Below are 18,617 nucleotides of genomic sequence, written 5' to 3' on the forward strand. Positions count from 1 at the left end.
CTGTATGGGTTGGTTTTCCCCGAGTCCATTTAAATCAAGCCTCCCTGGCTGGAATTTCATCCGTAGGCTCTCCCTGCCATCGATAAAAGGCCAAAAACGAACAAGGGTTTGTGTATATCTTTGTGACTCGGCCCTGCGGCTCAGTGCAACGGAGCACCTGCTGTCTGGGGAAGATGGCGTTTCTCTCAAACTGGAGTTTGTTGTACCTCCCAGTGCTAAGGCAAGGCGGGGAAGGGACAGTGAATTTGTTGCTGCTGAGCTCAGTGGAAGAGATGCCGACAACCTCGTGGCCTGAGCTGGGACAGGAGCTGGACCGGTGACAATTCAGGGCACCCTTGGGTGGCTGTGGGACCGAACCCCGGCTCCGCGCCGTGTGCAGGTCTGCACTGCAGCCACCAGCACTGCAACCCCACAATTAATAATTGCTAATCAAGGGGCTGTGATACTAATCTCAATATACCTTAGGCAACCAGGAATACTGCAGCATTCGTAACTGTGTTTATGTATCGTAACTCAACTTTGTAGGGCTTCGGGACCTTGTTAAATTTGCTTTAAATGCGACACTTTAGTAAGTGGTCGGGAAAATGACTGTCAGCGCTCACCGGTACAGCAGCACCTTATCCATAGGTAGTGTGCGACCCTTCCGCCGTCATAGGTGAGTTAGGATGGATTTTCTAAAGCAAAAAGAACTAAAACAAAACAAAAAAAACCCTTTTGCCATTAGTAAAAGCAGACACTCTAATACTGACCATACAACCGTATCCATTCTCTCAAGTTTCTTTGTGGGGTTATTTGGGGGGATTTTTTGGTTTATTTTCTTCTTTTACACTTTTTGAAGCATATTACCCAGTAGTCGGTGAGGTGGGTAGCTTAAGAGTACAAAGAAATGTACAAAGCAATGCCAGTAGCTGCTAAAATATGTATAAGGCCTCTCCTGCATATGCATTTTTAGTAAACTAAGTCTGTGCAAGAGTGATTTGGTTTTGGTTATCTCAGTCACGTGCTGTCAAACAGCTGTATTTTAAGAGGGTTTTCTTTTTTCCTTTAATCATAAATATCACATTGCACAAACACAAAAAAAAATAAGGCATAAGCCTAAAAATACTATCTCCAATATACAGTATAGAAAAATGATGTCTAAATTAAAAAAGCACTCCCTAGAAATTACTCCAAGGTTAAAAAGAGATTCCTGTGGAACTTGTGAAGATGTCAGGTTAGTTCACATCGTACCTAGTTTGCAAATACAAATGTTCTTAAAGGAAATTAGCTTTTGTTGTCATAAGATGCACACACGTATGAATATATATATATATATACGCACACACACACTGACATGCAGTTGTTTACAACAAAAGCCAATTTTCTTTATATTTGTTTTTATGGCTTGAAGTTTTACATTGCAAAAGAGAGTGAGACAAAGACCAAAGACTTAACAGAAATTCATCCCTTCTCTGGTTGCCCTCACTCCTGAAATGTGTTAACTTTAATGGTGCTTTTTTTAATTGGGCAGGAAAAATACAGGTTTATCATAAATTTGCATTTGACAGAGTAAAGTGGCAGGAAGACTCTAACTTTGTTAATGGGTGAAAAGAGGAAATCACATGAAATATCTTTAAATGTGTGCAGAGGGCGAGGTTACCTGAAATTTGAAATGGGAAGAAATAGCCCAGAAAGCTAAAAGACATTATCCTGGGCTAGAAGTATAAATAAACTGAGTAAACGCTACCGGCTGTTCACTTACCTGCACTTGAGCATCAGGAGATCAGGAATTCCAGTAGCTGCCCAGTGAGGAAGAGTAATTGTGCCATAATGTTTTCATTTTAAAAGTGCATACAGTAAAAACAGAAAAGTTCAAGGCTGTGCTCTTTTTTCATATATATATATATTTTATTATTATTATTTTTTTATGACTGACATTTTAGATTTTGAAATGTCATCATCCAGAATTCACCCCAGCATGTGCAGGGCACATTCCTGCGAAGCTTTGCCAAGCACTGGATTGGTGGTTTTTGCATGTGAAAACACCAGCCTTTTTATTGCCGCTGCTGTCGAGGAACACAATCCTGGCAGCATTTCCCTTTTCCCCATTTTGACCTTTTTCCTCCATTCTGAAATCGTTGTATAGTATTTGGGCAGCTAGTGTCCTGCCCCACAGGGGGCTGCATGCAGGTGGCCCCCAGCCCCAAATCCCCATTGTGGCACCTCTCAGTCTCGCCTACCCCCAAAACCTGCGTGTAGCTGTGGCACCAAGGTGAAACCGGGGACTTTTAGGTACGTTCTGCACGGCAGTTGCTCTGTGTTCACAGCCGATGCAGCCACGTTTATGGCTGTGAGTGGAACAGGGTTAAACACGTGGCACTGATGAGATTATCCAAGCAGGAGCAGAGTGAATTAAACAAGGCAGGTACGGGGGAAAGGGAAGGAACAGCGAGAGACGTCACTCTAATCACAGTAATGCAGCCAACTTCTCTGTCTGTTTACACTATTATACTTTAGATTAATAACATCCATTTTCCTAAATATGGTAGCAATTATGCTTGATCTTTCGTGGCACACGGTGGAATTACTGTCAGTGAAACCACTTACGGCTTGGGCTGTTCAAGATTGCTAGGGTGTTCTTTCCATCCACAATAACCACAGTGGCTTGGGGTTTGGATGGAAATTATAGTGAATAGCTTGTATTTAGAAAGCTTTTAAGTCTGCTGTGGTTGAAAAGCCCACGGTTATGTGCATACAGCCCCGAGGCTTTATATTTCAGACTCTCTTGTCCTGCCACTTGAATTGTATTGTGCCCTTGTGAAAAGCGACACACTTGCTTTATGCGGGAAAAGATGGATATTTAAAGCTGCAGGATTTTTAACCCAAGCAAAAAAGCAAATATAATGATAGTGCACAACAGAGATTTCCCATCCTAGTTAATTGAAACTAGAGGTGCAAGTTCCTTAAAAATTAATTTGCTACAAGTGTTAATTCCTGCGGGAAAGTTAGCTCTGGTGCCACTCCCAGGAGGTGTCTCACCTTACTACAGCTCGAAGCCATGCGGTGGCCGGGATTTTCTGTCGCCGTCGGTAAGGCTGGGCTGCCTGTTCGGAGGAAGCCAGATTTCCTTTGAGGCAACTCATCTCCGTGGATGGAGCTTTTGTTAGTTTTTAGCCTGTATTGAAAAACAGAAAGGGTACGTTTACTGTGAAGCGATACGTAGTTGTATGTTTGTCTCGATTTAGTTGGTTGAGTCTTTCTGCCAGCAAGAGAAAGTAACAGGAGAAATTTGTGTGAACGTGTTACATTTACATTGTGCCCTGCTACCAAGTGCTTCAGATAAAAAAATGCAGCCTTAGTGAAACAGTCTTTTCTTCTAATATTAAAAACGACTTTTTGGAGCTTTTCAGCAGGTCCTACCCAAATGGAAAGTCTCACCATTTCTAATGTATTTGCCGTTAGAGGAACAGGCCCGTTGCAAAGCATAGGTCGTGTGCATCTTTGCATGTAGCAGGAACTTTGAATTGCATTGTACTCACACGTCTTTGCCTCATTCAAAAGGCTTAACCGCCGATAGGAGATAAAGCGTTCCGAAGCCTCCTATAAATGCATTATCACTTTCTAAAGCAATATTGTTTCTTTGGTCTTTTAAAAATTTCCTCATGACAGAGTCCTTAAAGCATCTTGAGGCAGGCTCACGCTGGAGAGCAAAAGAATAATTATTTGTGGGCGGTTCTATTTTTATCTAAGGCTGGAGTGTAGTTGAAAAAATGTTGCTGTTCGAGTTTCTCCCACTTTTTGCTTAGCTGCAAACACCACCACCACCCCCAGCACTACGGCTAGATTTCTCTAGGGCAGCTGCCTTACGAGCTGGGAGTTGCCTACTTTGCTAAACGAGAACCTGATAATTTTGTCTTCATCTGGGTCCTCCTCTGGGCTTGTGCATTCAGTGTCGGTGCTGTTATTGATATAACAGATAATGAAATGCCTTGGCAGTATTAATGATTTTACAGATGATACGTATCTGCAGTCTGAGTGGTACAAATAGTGCCGGTAGCTGTTGGTTGCTGTTCTAACAAGCCTTTGACCACCTCAAAAGCATCGGCAGTAACTCCAGAAGGCGCAGCCATGTGGCTGTTAATGCCACCTCTGCTTTGTCCGTTAATGTCTGTACAGCATCCAAGGGGGTGCCACGGGGATGGTACCCCGGTACCCTGCCTCTGCTCGGGAAGCCTGTGGGCGGTTGGGAGGTGGTTTTGCCTTTTCTCGTTTATCTCCATCCTGTTGCCAGGGCCTGTGCACTAGAAATAGCAGCAAGCCTGATGCCTGCCTTGGGGGTCTGGCCTGGCGCGGTGCAGCAGGGCCATTCACAGCATGGGGGGGTGGCTCTGTAGCTGCATTAAATCAGGATTTGGCTCCATTTAACTCACTGGTAGCCTGCACCACCTGAGGGTTTGGACTTAAAGGTTTAGCACTGCTAAGAGTCTGGCTGCCCCGTCTAAACTCCAGCCTGTGTGCTCCTGGGGCCAGCATGGGACACGGGGCTCCTCGCGCCGCTGGGGTTTCCTTATCCCATGGGCGCAGATGAAGAGCTGTGGCAAGTCTTCCCGTCAGCCACTGCCTGAAAACGGAGGCATGTCCATCCAGCTTCATCCCTCGCCAGCACCACGACCGTGCCGAGGTCAGGCGGTGAGCTGGTGGGTAACGTGTGAAGCAGAAGGTCCCGCTGGTGGCAGGGCAGGGCCACGCTGTCTGCGGAGCGGCTTCCACAGGGCTGGCACCGCCAGAGGAATCCGCTTCCTTGTCCCCTTCCCTGCGAGCACGGAAGTTAAGATGGACAAATGCTGCCCTAGCTCAGCAGAGTAAAAGCACGCCAGAAACCTCGTTAAGTGCGGATCTGAGCAATTCTCACATACTGTGTTTATAGACAAAGGGCTCAGTAGGCAGTGTTCACACCCAGATTCCTCCCTCCGTCAGAGCTTTTCCCGAGCTGCAACCCAGATCTTGGTCTGGATCTCTGGGAGCAGAGAAGGGATCAACCCGCTGGATCTGACACAGATCCCTTTGGGGTTTGGTTTTGGGGTTTTTTGTGCCCACCCTTTATTTGAATTAGTTTCCTTGTGCAAAAATGCCAATAGAGTTGTCAATACAAACCCAACGAATGCTCTGTGTAGGTAGACCCAACAGCAAAACAACATTCAGTGCGAGCTGAAGCAAAACCCCATTCATCCACAGCAGCAGCATAAAAGGCATGACCCATATGCTATAGCAGTTTTCATCTGTGATGGTAAAATACCTTGTCTGACCTCTACTCTGATAACCACCAATGACCTTGATCGTGTAAACAGGACAAACTGAATTTAAAGTCTTATCACAGTTCTCATTAAGAAATTCAGATTTGTTTGGCTTTTTTCTTTTTAATTTATGTATGTGTGTGGTTGTGTGGGAAAATATAAAGCTTTTTTGTATCAAATAACATCAATCCTTGCACACTCTATGCAAAATTTTGTAAGCATTGCAATAATGCTATGAATTACACAAGGAACTATTTTAACTTTATTACACTTTCTGTATAAAAAAAGTTTGTATTTAAATGATTTCAACTGCAATCTTGTAAAATATATTAATAAAATAATGATTGTTAAGAAGGAAAGAGATGTTGAGTGGTTTTTGTTCGTTTGAGCATGGCAAACATGAATTAGACTGCAAACTTTCATATGTCTGTAGGATACAGACAGGATATGTCCATAGGATATACCTGTATGTCCGTAGGATATGCCAGACTGGATCACACTAGTGATCCATTTCATAGCATCAAGTCCCTGGATATATTTCATGCCAAAAATGCTGTAGAGCATGGAATGAGAATCTCTGTGGATGGCTGTTGCTGTCATTAGCAAAACAAAAAAATCTCCCCTTTGGGAAAGTTGAGTTGCTGTCTTGCTTACCGCTTTGTTGAACTTCTCCCCCTTGTCCTAGCATTGGAGACTCACAGCCAAGAAGTGTTGTAAGCATTGAGGTCCTGCCTGAGCATCGTAAACATCTCAAAGAGGATCACTCGCTGGTAGAGGGGATCTGGTGCTGCTTGTGCTCCAGTGCTCCAAACCAGCAGGAACTTGAGGTTTTCCAAGAGGGACCAGAGCCAGGTGCATCCATCTAGAAAGGAGCCCCCACCGGCAGACTGTGTAGGGAGCATGACCTCAAGTCTCCCTGCAAAAAAAATAATAATTTAAAAATAAATAATTTTTAAAAAAACCCAAAAGCAGCAACAACACCACCCAGCAGCCTGGACCAACTCACAGAAAGCCTCTTGAAAACCTCTGGCTGCTTTAACGATCCATCAGTTTTTATTTTAATTGGCAAACTAAGCAGCTGCTCATGGGTGACTCTGCACATGCCAGGCAATCACTTCTGAGGGCATTTTGCAGGAGCTGGGTTTTAAATATGAATTTGTTTGCCCTGGATTTTTGTCAGTAAATGAGAGCATTGATTGAGGCTCATTATCTGAAGGAATAGCAAGAATTCAATCCGGCTGAAAAGATGTGCATGCCTTCCAAGTGCACGGAGAGTACAAGCCCAGCCCTCAGAGCTGAGATGCTGCCAAAATCCAGGCTGTAGGGGTTCTTGTTTATCAGTTTGCAGGCCCTGCTGTTTACCAGGCTCCAGGTAAGTTCACTCAGTACTGTTCGGTGGACATGCACAGTCTCCTTCTCGCTCGTTGGGGTTGGACTGTTTGCACATTTTAAAAAAAAAAATAAATAAATAAATAAATAAAAATGAAGACATCTTTCAGCAGAACTTCAGCTGCAGTTCTTGGCCTGCATTTGGAATTTCTAGCAAACTGACAAGGAAATAATTCATGAATTAACCCCCATTAAGAAGCATGTCGGTAGGAACTTCACAGCACCCGCAGGATAGGGCGCTCTGTGTAGCTGCACCCAGCCCTGCCCCAGGCAGCGGCCGGATCCTTCCCCAGTACCAGCAAACTCCGCATCAGCTGCCTGAAAATGTCCTTGCTACAAGCAGCGAGTAGTTATCAAACTCAGCCTTAGGCACAGTGTATTTGCAGTGCCCCCGTGCCAAGCGTGGTACTCAGTAGCAACAATATGTTAACCATTTTCTAAAGCCTGGGAAGCTGTATTTAAAAAGGGAATTTGTCTTTTAAAATTGACTCCTGGGAAAATTATCAAAGCATCATTTCTTCCCAAGCATCCTGCCTTTCACTTTTGAGAAGTGCTTCCCAATTTTTGCTTTCTTTTCTTTCTACCCCTATAGCTAATTCATTGTTTCTTTTTTTTTTTTTTAATTTTTTCCTAAATAGCAAACAGAAAAAAAGCACGAAAGGAAGAATTACAAAAAGCAGGAAATAATCACTGAGATGAAATGAATCCATTTCATACTCTGTAAAATCATAACAGCTTCAACTTCTTAAAATTTTTATGTGCAGCCAGGTTTTTTGTATTTTTCATCTAAGTCTAGTACAGACAAGTTGCTGCTGCTGAAGTTCAGTTGTTGAATTGGGGTGATTATTTTTATTTTTATGAACAGTGTCCAAAAGTCAGTGATGAGAAGTATCTGTTTTTAACAGTTTTTCTCCACTGCTGTGACCTTGATTCTTCTCTCCTTAAATGGAACAGAAAAATCCTCCTGAATTTAGTGATGAAGGTTCAGACCTAAATAGCTCCAGTGCCAAATGTATCCCAGAGGAAAATTATATGGCCTCATTTAATAGAGAAAAAGCAAGAAGTCTGGCCAGCAGCTAGAACTTGGCTCTTTTCTGCAGTCATTTCAGACTAAAAAGCAGAGTGTAGGTAGTCTTTAAATATTTGATTCACACTATCAGGCTATTGTAATATACATTACTGATATGATCTGCACTTTTTAAAATTGGGGTTTGTGAATGGCCCTTCACATAACACCTCTGCTTCGGGCCATCATACAGCTAGGCTTGTGTAACATCAGCTGTGGTATTTTCCCTTTCACACCTACAGGGGCATTTTTTTTTACCCTACTTCTAGGCTTTGTTTTCAGCCTCAGCAGCAGCCTGGCAGTGCAGGCAGAAAACAAGGCTCCTGCCTCCTCGCTGAGGAATGCTTGCAACCATCTGCTTTGCTCCATTCAGTGGGTGCATGGAGGGAGGGGAAAAGCAGAAAACACCTTTTAAATCTCTGAAATAACCTCATTCAGCTTGGTTTTCTGCTGCCCCCACAGCAGCACACAGCTGCAGGGCAGAGTTGGCAGCAGCCTGGGCTCCTGCTGGGGCTAAACCCCTCCTGGGGCTCCACATCCCACCTCTCCTTCCTCAACAGCCCTATTCCCGTGCCACTGCCAGACTCAGGCAATGAAACAGAAATACTTTAACTGACAGCATAACCCACAAGTGCTCAGGGGACAGTAAGACCTCAGTGCTGCTCGGTATTTCAGCACCTTTTCAAACAGAAAATACATCTGCATTACCTGACCTGAACTCTACCTACAACTTGAGTTTAGCACCTGGGAGTGCTAAAGGATGCTGAACATAACTGAGATGGGGTTTACTCGTTGAATATGGGTTTTGCATCTGCTTTGCCTCCCCGAAGGCAAGAACCAGTACATGCACGTGCCAAAAAGTGGTGCTGTGTCTCTGTATGGCTGCCACTCTTAGCCTGAGCCTCCTCCCTTCATCCAACCAATGCGCCGCATCTCCTGCCCTGGGGGTTGAGGTTTTAATGGAAGCTGCTGCAGTTGGGGTTGGCTGCCCATCTGCTGCATCGCCGGTGCATTCAGAACCGGGGCGGGGTGATGGTGAAACGCCCCGCTCCTCCCAGCACAGCAGGATGGAGCCATGCAAGCACATGGGATGCTCCACAGCAAGACATTCCCTCCTTGCCGTGGCAAGAGGTCTGTCGGGAAGAACGAGACACGGTTTTCACCCCCAGTGTGTCCCAAGTGACATCTTTACATGGGTTTCAACGCTCTTATGGGAACCACCCAAGGAGGCCCCAGGGCTGAAGTAAGCAGTTTTAGAGCTGATGTTGGTCCCAGAGAGGGCCACGTTTATATTCATGCCCAGCCAACAAATACAACCTGCCTTTACAAACCGGGGTGATTAAAAACTTCTCCTTGCTCTCCACTATCAGCAGGCTTAGGAATAATAACTGACTGATAGGGAAGTGTGAGAGAGAGAGAGAGTGTGCCTCTTTGTGTGCATGCATGGGGACGGGGGAAGATAAATTTCTGAATAAAATGTTATTTTTATGGCTGCTGTAACGATTTCCCAAAGCATATGGGTATTTCAATAAACCCCAGTCTCAAAAGAGAGTTTTTGCATCACAATCGTCTTGAACCATAATAACTAAATTTGAAAATAACTATCATCTGCTAGAAAGACATTAAAGTATCTATAGTGGTACTATCAGGCTGTGAATGCTATGGGAGCTCTGCACACACAGACACACACACACACAATTAACGAAGAAAAAAGAAAGGAGAAAAGCACTGTCCCTTCCAAGAAAACCCACAACCTACTGCCTACACGATGAACTTTTAAGCACAGAATGCAACATCCAATGAATTATTTATGAATTAATTTGCAATGAACAGTTTAGCAGTCAAAGGAAACATAAACTGGCAGCACAGCCCTGCCTGGGGTGACGGCAGGGGACACAAGTGTGCTGTTCCAGTGGCAAGAAGACATTTAGCAGTGTACATGATGAGTTGCACGCTAAGAAAGTTGAAGGCAAAAACGCAGTTCCTGGCAAGCACCAGCCTGGTGTACTAATACCCTGACATAGCCTGTGAGCCCACTTGCACGCTGCACTGACACATGCCATCGCTCACCCACTGCCAGGTGACAGACACAAGTGCTTCTTGACCAGCAGCTGCTGTGGATGCAGCCGCTCTGGCAGGAGAGGTCACCCACTGCCCCACGCCTCCCACCACCACCACATGGTTTTTATGCTAAGCTAAAACGCAAGTACAACCAGCTGTTGCTTAAAGGCTAATGATGGGAACAACAAAATCAGGAGATAGAAAGGCCACATCGTGCTTTTAAATTAGTTCTTTATAGCCAGGCTGTAAAAGGGGCTCTCCCTGCCCAGCACAGGAATGAGCTCTGCACTGAGGGCTCCACACCAGCATTTGTCTTTAGCATGACATTAAATTAATGCTTTTGTGGGTCTTTTTTTGACTCCTCAGCAGAGATGCCTGGTTTGCCTGTGCTGCTGCAGCTAAGCATCAGTCCTGATGCTGACCGCACAGCTGTGTGGCATGCTCTCAAGGTAAGTGGCTGCTGCGTGCTTTATTTCTCTAATGCAGACATGGATCATGGGCATAAACAAACCTGGCTGGATTCCTGGCAGAGCTGAGAATTGCATTCGGTAGCTCCTGGGGCAGGAATAGGGTGATGTCTGATCTAGCAGGAGAACACAGGCAGGAGAAAACAAAAGCAGAGCAGGCAGGTTAGCCTGGACCGGGCTGCTCTGGGCTTGCTGCAGGTCCCGCGGCATTGCCAGGCACAAGCTGCCCTGGGTCACGTTTACTGGTGCAAATAGAGCAGCAGACACTTGCCAACATAGCTCCCGGTTGCTGCAGTTGGAATAGTTTATAAATGCTTTTGGATTTATTTTTTTTTCCCCATTCATTTCTGTGGCGACACCAGAGTCCTGCCTGGTTCCAGTGGGGTGGCTGAGATTGCTGCTCCCCTTAAAGCACGGTACAGCTGAGCATGGTTTAGCTCCCTTCCCACAATGGCTTCTATAAATTTTATGTAATATATTCTGTATATATATTATAATAATGACTTTTCTAAGGTACCTGCATCTCAGCTACCCTTAACCCTGGCTGTGCCCCTGTCTGCAAGAGCAGCGTGAGGGGGGCACAGTGCTGCCAGCCAGGTGGGGGATGAGGGTTTTTTTGGCAGTGCCACAATGGAAACCCTGTGTCCAGACAGCCAGCGGTCTCTGTGGGAAGGAAAGCCGCACTGCTTCCCCCGGTAAGTCTGACTCACACCTGTGTAGGCTCTGAACGATGAGGTGAAGCCGTGGTATTTGCCCAAAGCAAGTGAGAAGCTGCCCTTTGTGCTGTTTCCACCAAAAAGACTGATGGTAAGAGAAAGATGCTGTGATAAGTTTAAAGAAGTTGACATCAACTGACCTTAGGAACCGGATGAAATATTTAGGACACCTTCGCAGTTCAGACTCTGCTCAGACTTCGGCTGTTGGGACGATGGTCAATGCTTCCCTCCCGAACAGAGCAGACCAGGCAGAGCAGCTGAGGACAGCAAGTCACGAGATTAGTTTCCTGAGTTTCACCTTTTTCTTCCTTTCTGCCTTCTCCATTGATTTCTGGATCTGAAGTGTCTTCCACATGTGCATGGTGTCCATCAAACCACATACTTGGCTTGGACAAAACTGATGAGCACAATGTGCCAAGAAGAGACCTGCTATTTTTACGGTTTTGCAGCAAGACATTGCACATACAACTTGTATCAGAGAGAGAGCTAAGAGCACGGTGGGGCAGATGGGAGCTGGTGGGGCCCGTGTGTCCAGGGGTGAGAAAGGTAGGTAGACGCAGGCACCAGCTTCCCACAGTGACTGATGGATTTTACCTGTCTTTTTTTTTTTTCCTTTCACACTTGAAGACCTTTGAAACACCTAACAAGTGTCTGTCTGGGATTTAGAGATGTCTGGGTTTACTAAACACAAGAGCTGCCTCCATGAGCCATGGCTGCTTCTGTGACTGTGCAAAATGTGTATTGGTTTTACTTTAACTTTTCATGGCATTTCAGTCACAGAAAAAAATAACCTCTGTCTTTCTGGTATGTTAAGTATTTAGCAATTGGAGGAGAAAGAAAAAAAAATCAAGCAAACTTATGCCTTATTAATTTTCTTAGTTTTCTCTTTCTGATTTGATTTTTGGATGGCCACCACTAGAGACCCCAGTAGAGACAGCACACCCTAACCCTTCCCCCACTGCCATTTTATGACATACCCGCTGCCATACCTCTTTTCTTCTTCAAGAAGATGATGGGAGACAGAAAAAATGACAGCAGAGACACTGAAAGCTCTGTAACCATAGAGCAAGTCAGAATCACTGAATCATTTAGGTTGGAAAAGACCTTTGAGATCATCAAGTCCAACTGTTAACCGAGGACCCAAGTTTAAGCAGTTCCCACTGAAATCAGTAGGTGACCTACATATATCTATATATAGATTGTCACTCCCATTTTTAAGAGGTAGGACAGTCAGTTTAAAATGAAAGGGCCAAATTTTTGTATGATGTGAATGGCAGTTTGGATCCACATTCATCCGAACCATAGGCCAATTTGGCTCAGGAGAGTTAATACCACCTTCCTGAGAAATACAAGACTAAAATAACCACCAGGGCCAAAACAGGAAGGCTAAAAATAAACAAACAAACAAAGAAAGTAAATAAATAAACAAACAAATAAATAAATGAAAATAAACAGAGGGCTACTGCCCTCAGAAGAATATTTTCATCGCTGCTTTGCATGAGAACTGCAAGGAGGACTTCAAGATAAGTTTTAGAAGGTGCGGGAGTGGAGATGGCAGGCAATTGAGGGTAAATAATTAATTCAATAAAATGCAATAAATTATTTGCAATTAAAGAACATTTATAAGCTGCTAAATTCCATTAACATAGCATGGCCTATATAAAGTGAACACTAATGCATATTAAAGAAGAACCTGTCTTTTTATGCTTTCATCTCACCACATAAAAAATACCGAGATGAGGAGCACACTGCCCCGTGCAGCCGGCAGCGGGCTGAAAGCTCTCGTGCACGTGTTACAGCTCTTCGGGCTGCAGCAAGGATCTGGATGCAGCAGGAATAAAGGCAGCGTGCTTGGGACCACTGAGAAACCGGGTTCCTCCATCGGATGTGGAGCAGCTCTAATGCTGTAGTGGCTTTGGTGTCAAGTGCACCAGAAGTCACCGCCAGGCAGTTGTAAAGTTACACGGTCTCCAACAAGTAACTGCATCTGACCTGACCGCAATTACTCAGTTTATGAGAGCAGTTAGGACTTGGGGGTATTGCCATTTTTTCTGTTGATAGAATGGAAAGAACAAGCTCCGTTGCACATGCCTGACTCTTGCCTTAGGAGGACCTCAAGAGAATCCAGAAATGTTAAATTTACCTCCTGCCATCCCAAAGAAATAGAGGATTACCAGGCACCGAGTCTGCATCACCTGAACAGCCATCAGCCAGCTACCAGCCAGCCACATGGTGCTGTGTGGGAGCCCAAGGCGCTGGGCATCTGCACCTGAAAGAAAGAGTTAAAAGCCATCATGACAATACCTAGGCTGCAAACCCAGAAACACTCTGGAAAATCTAGAAGCAATTGCTCTTTGGTCAATTCTAGAACAGAATACAGTCCCCAGAGGATATTGCAACAGAGTGACATCAAAACCATCCCAGCTCATTTGGGTTTGCTCTGTGCTGAGATTAAGTCATATATTATGTTCTTGTAAAATACTCAGTTGGTGGCAGCTGGATAAATGGCCAGTTCTAAATGATCCTTGCTGAACTGCAAAATCGATTAGGCAGTGATTTCCCACCTTGGATTTTTCTACACCCCTCAAGATTTCTTGCTCTTGGAATTTGTCACATTCACAAGAAATTAAACATGGTGCATTGCTCTAGTGGCAATTTCTTTGGCCTCCCTGAACCCCAGAAGCCAAGTGGAGTCCCCTGGGCTAGTTTGCTTGCAGTGGAAAAGACTTCAAAGCTGACAGTTTTCACTGAAAAAAAGTAACCTTGGATGAAGTTAAACACGGGATTCAGAGTCCCTTGCTTACACTAAATGCACAGAAACCCAGAAACACCGCACGGGAAAGGGAGTCATCCCCCACCAAAACAGCAGCAGACAAACTGCTTGCTCAGCACAAGCCAGGCCATGATGTGGGGCACGTACATCCCCCAGCATCGCCTGGCACCAGGTACCAGCACCCGCTCACAGCACCTCCAGGCTGGTGGCATCCCTGCTCCTCACCCCGGTTAATGACAGCTCGGACCTGGAGCGGGCAACCATGAGTCTTTAACGTAACAACAGGTCAACTAAAAAGTGTTAGAAACCTGTTGAGAAAAAGAAAAAATCCTGTCTGCGTTAAATTGCTAACAACTATCTTTAACTTGCCTTTTCCAGGGAATATTGTTTGGGTTTAAGCCTTTTAGGAAGCTGTCAACCTTCGCAAAAATCCCTTCAAACAGGAAGGCTCAAGTGAAAAGGTACCTGCAAAAATTAGTGACGAAATCATATTTCCTGATCCAGAAGTGCCAAGGCAAGGTCTGATTCCAGTGGGAACAGTCACGTACCTGAAGGGAGATGTATGCTGCAGGGCAGCCCCCTCCCAGGGCTGGGCACAGGGGGGTTTTTCACATGCTGTGCAGAAGGGAATTCCCAGAGGAATTAAAGCTTTTTCTCTTCTGGCTCTGGACTTCACCCAGCATTCATACAGGAGATTGCTCTGCCTGGAGTGAGAGTGTAAAAGCTTCAGAAGAAAAAGAAGGTCTGTTCAGCCATGTCAGTTACCTAAAAGCCCAGGGGCGGGGTGTGCAGAGGGAGCATGTGAAAGTCAGAGGTGAGGCTGGAAAAGGTTCTTCCACTTAGGTTCAAGACCGCGTTAAGGCACTTCAGCTGTTGGTGGAGAAAAGGCTGCACAAACCATAGAGGAGGTGCTGGCAGTTCGCTCGGTGGAGCACAAGCTCTGCCGATGGCATCATTTGGATATTTAAAGCCCTTGGCTCTAATTGTAGCACGGCCATCCTTGAATAAACAGTGCTAGCATTACAGTCACTGTGGGACATGGGATGGATTATGTCCCAGTCTGCCTGAGAGGGGAAGCTAGTTGTGGCTCGGCTGGGCGGGGAGCTGGCACAGAACGCCTCTGACACCCTGACACCTCTCGGCAGTGATATCCCTCAAGATAAGAGGGCTGATGAGGCGCAAAGAGAGAGGCTCAAGGAGGCTGCAGCATCCCTGCAACGGTCCATTTAAAGCCAAATGCAGGCAGCATAAGCTGCTGTGCTTTTAGCCTCCTCAGCAGTCAGCTCTGCAGAGGGGGGGAGGTCAAGGGCATCTGCTGGCACCCCAAAAGGGAACAAGGCTCCTGAAGATGAGGAATAGACCTGACTTGTGCAAAGAAATTCAGCCCTTAGTCAAATCCCAGGCTGGGAGTCTGGCTAAAGCAAGAGCCAGCTGCCAAGACACTTGATTCTCACACAACTTACCTGTCACCTTGTGTGGGATTCATTGTCTTGAAGAACGTGTTTAGTGAAGCCCAGGTAGATGGCTGAATCCTGTAATAGGAAAAGCCACGGGCAATGCTGGGACACCCAGCCCTCCAGGTCTTTATCTTTGTAGATAAGCAAGTTTGGAGTCTTTGGAAGAAATGCTGACTCCTGTTAACTATCCATCACTGAAGCCAAGCTTCTATGCCCTGGGCATCTGCTGCTGCATGGCAGGTGTGAAGACAACATCAAAATGGGACAACAGGGTTAGAAGAGAAGCAAATCTCACCGTTGTATTGAGAGTTGGCATTTTGCCTGCCTTGTCAATCATCTTTCATGCTCAGAAATATAAATTGTATGGAATGGCTCCCTGGAAAGACAGTTCCTTTCTTATTAATAATGAGAGTCAAAAGTTAAACACAGCAGACAAAACACATACAGGACTAATGCAATGTTGGAGCAACATCAGACCAAAAGGGCTTCCATCTCACTCCTCTTCCCTTTCTAGCCAGATGGAGCATTCCCGGTGCACATGTGGGGAGAAGTGAGGAAGCAAGGAGCTGTCAACAACAGTACTATTCCAGAAATAACAATGACTTCTCAAGAAACAGGAGAGTTGGAGGCCTCCAGCATTCAGACTTGGCTCATTTCAAAGGAAGGACAGTAACAGCACAACTGAGTAGTAGCAGGGAAAACAAGCTTTTGGTTTAGTGTGGTCCTTGGGAGGAACTGAACACAAGTTTGAGTTTAGCTCCTGTCTCCAAGAAATTGGGACTTGCCCCAGAAGAAATATAATCTGGAGAGATGAGTCCAAAATCATGGGTGCAGAAGATGCTCCACCCAAGACTGCTTTGTTCTGCCTTTCTTTTTCAAATGTTACTGTTTGACCTCTGGCTTCTCCCTCGTGTGCATCCTACTGTGGTCTTCTCAGCCTAACAAATGCAGTTGTGACTTGTGCACTAGGTAATGAAATGCCAGGCGCATGGAAAACCTGATAGGCAATGTTCTCAAGTTCTCTGTTAATTACCAATGTTTGCTTAGCAAATAGCTGTTAAAATGCCTTGGTGCACCAACTTTTCTGGGATCACTTTGTATTTCCCAGATGTTCAGCTGGCAAAAACCTGACAGATGCCACCTACTGATTATTTCCCCAAACTGGAAGAAGTTTGGAAATGTTGATTTGATGTTCCCTGCAGTAGATTCTGCAGGCATCAGGTCAGACACCTCTGGTATGAAAGAAGTTTCTTTCCAAAATGATAAAGGCAAGCAAGTAACATGAACTTAATGTGGAAACAGCATTCTTCCACCCTCCAGCTAGACATGAAACCAATGTGAAGAGCAGCATAGAGAGATAACATCTGATTGTATGGATACTAACCCTGAGGTTCATCTGAGTGAGTTCACCTAGCTCTAGCACAAGAATCGAGAGAGATCTGAGTTACCTCCAAGGTGGAATTAACATTTGACAAACAGATAGGTAGGACAAAAGAGCTGAACTTCTCCATTCAGCGCCCTAAAACTTCTTGTTTATGCCAGTACCTTGTGCTCTGTCTATCAGAGTAGCCACTAGCTGGCACAGACTTGGGGGAGCTTCCTTGTAGGTGGAAACTACTGTTCAGTAAAGTGCTTCTAGCTGCAAGGTGGAACCTGGGCCAAATTTTTGGATTTTCAGTCTTACGATAAAATTAGAGCAAAGTATTTGAGGAATATTGACTTTGAGACTAATGCATGAGGCCATGGTCTAGGAAATCTTGTGCTTAGGACAATTCCATATAAGCCACGTAGTATCAATTTCTGCAGCTCTATTCCGGGATCAATACGTTTCCTGAGAGGTTCTTCTCTAACACATAGTGAAATAATTAGCACAAAGAAGCTTCATATAACCGGAATACAGAACCATTTCCTAGTTCTACTCCGGTATCTGTCATATTAGGAGAAATGCACACTGACAGCCCTCTTGCATGCGTTAACACAGAACCCTTCCATTTGCAACAGACCTGAGCATTACGCAGTGCAGAAGCCTGTCGTATGAAAGGCTTAGACAAAATCCGGGGAAAGCAGAAGCTGAGGAAGAGAAGAAGTGACACAGAGCCCACGTGCCATCACTAGAAGATACCTGTAGCAGTTATCTTTTGCTGAAGTCTTGCACAGAAGGAGCTTTAGAGACATCTATGAAGAGAAAATCTGCTTCCCACCATGTCTAAGCTACAGGCTTTTATACTGGAGTCTGGCTGAAACTTTTAAAAGAAACCTATATTTACCCAGAACAATTATGAAAGGAATGATTCCTGATACCATGGCAGTTGACCTTCTACTTTAAGCAGGAATTTTGTCAGACCATATAATTTCCATTGTCAGCTACAACCATCAAGCGGTGACTTTAACTTCCATGCACTGAAAAAAAAATAAAAGAAAAAAGAAAAAAAAAAAAAAAAGAAAATCCCTCTTATAAAGCTACACTTGGATTTCTAAAAATTCATGCAAGTTGCTTTTATGTATAGGTCAACGCTTCCATTTTCTGGATGAACGTCAGTATTTCTGCACTGAATGAAGCTGTATGAAACCAAAGCATTTCATTATTTCCTCTGGAGCTTGCTAAACAAAAGTGGTCGAAGATCATCAATCAACACGCTGTTGTATTTCAGTGCCAGCGGTATTTTAAGGGCTGAACAGCTCAATTAGCACTTATAAGCAGTAATAAGCAAAAGCTCTCACAAGGATCAGTTTTGTAAGCCGTCCTCTACAAAAAGTAACCTGTTAGTGCAAGATGCAAACCTCTGGTCAGCCAGTGTCCGTCCTGCGGAGTGACTCGAGGGAAGACAGCAGTTGTGAGGGTGGGAGGGAAGGGAGGGGGAGCGGGTGCAGGAGCTGTTGCCTGTCCTGGATGGCTGAGCTACCTTCCTTCAGAGGATGCCAGCAAAGGAATCTGGAAATCTGAGGTGCAAATCAGCATCCTTTAAACTGCCTAGAGAGATTCCCACAGGCTTTTTGGGAATCCTGTCTAAGTCCTTCTCTGGGTGGGTTATCTAGATGTTGGTAGGCACGCAGTGACTGCCTTCACTGCATATAAACCAGTTTGATTTCTTCTTTGGGCACATCAGCCCAGTTCCCTCCCAGACACGGTAATTTACCTCAGATACAGTTCAGACAATCAAGTTCATATCAACTTTGGCCTGTCATAGAATTATCACAAGTGTAATCATTTGAACTCCCTGATAGCTGGTTCCAGATGTTTTAGGGGAAAAGGGGACAAAAGGGAAAAGGGAACGGGAGAGAGAGGGGAGAGAAGGAGAGAGGGGAGAGAAGGAGAGAGGGGAGAGAAGGAGAGAGGGGAGAGAAGGAGAGAGGGGAGAGAAGGAGAGAGGGGAGAGAAGGAGAGAGGGGAGAGAGGAGGAGAGGGGAGGAGAGA

Source organism: Falco naumanni, chromosome 8, assembly GCF_017639655.2.
Source record: "Falco naumanni isolate bFalNau1 chromosome 8, bFalNau1.pat, whole genome shotgun sequence".
Classification (NCBI taxonomy): Eukaryota; Metazoa; Chordata; class Aves; order Falconiformes; family Falconidae; genus Falco; species Falco naumanni.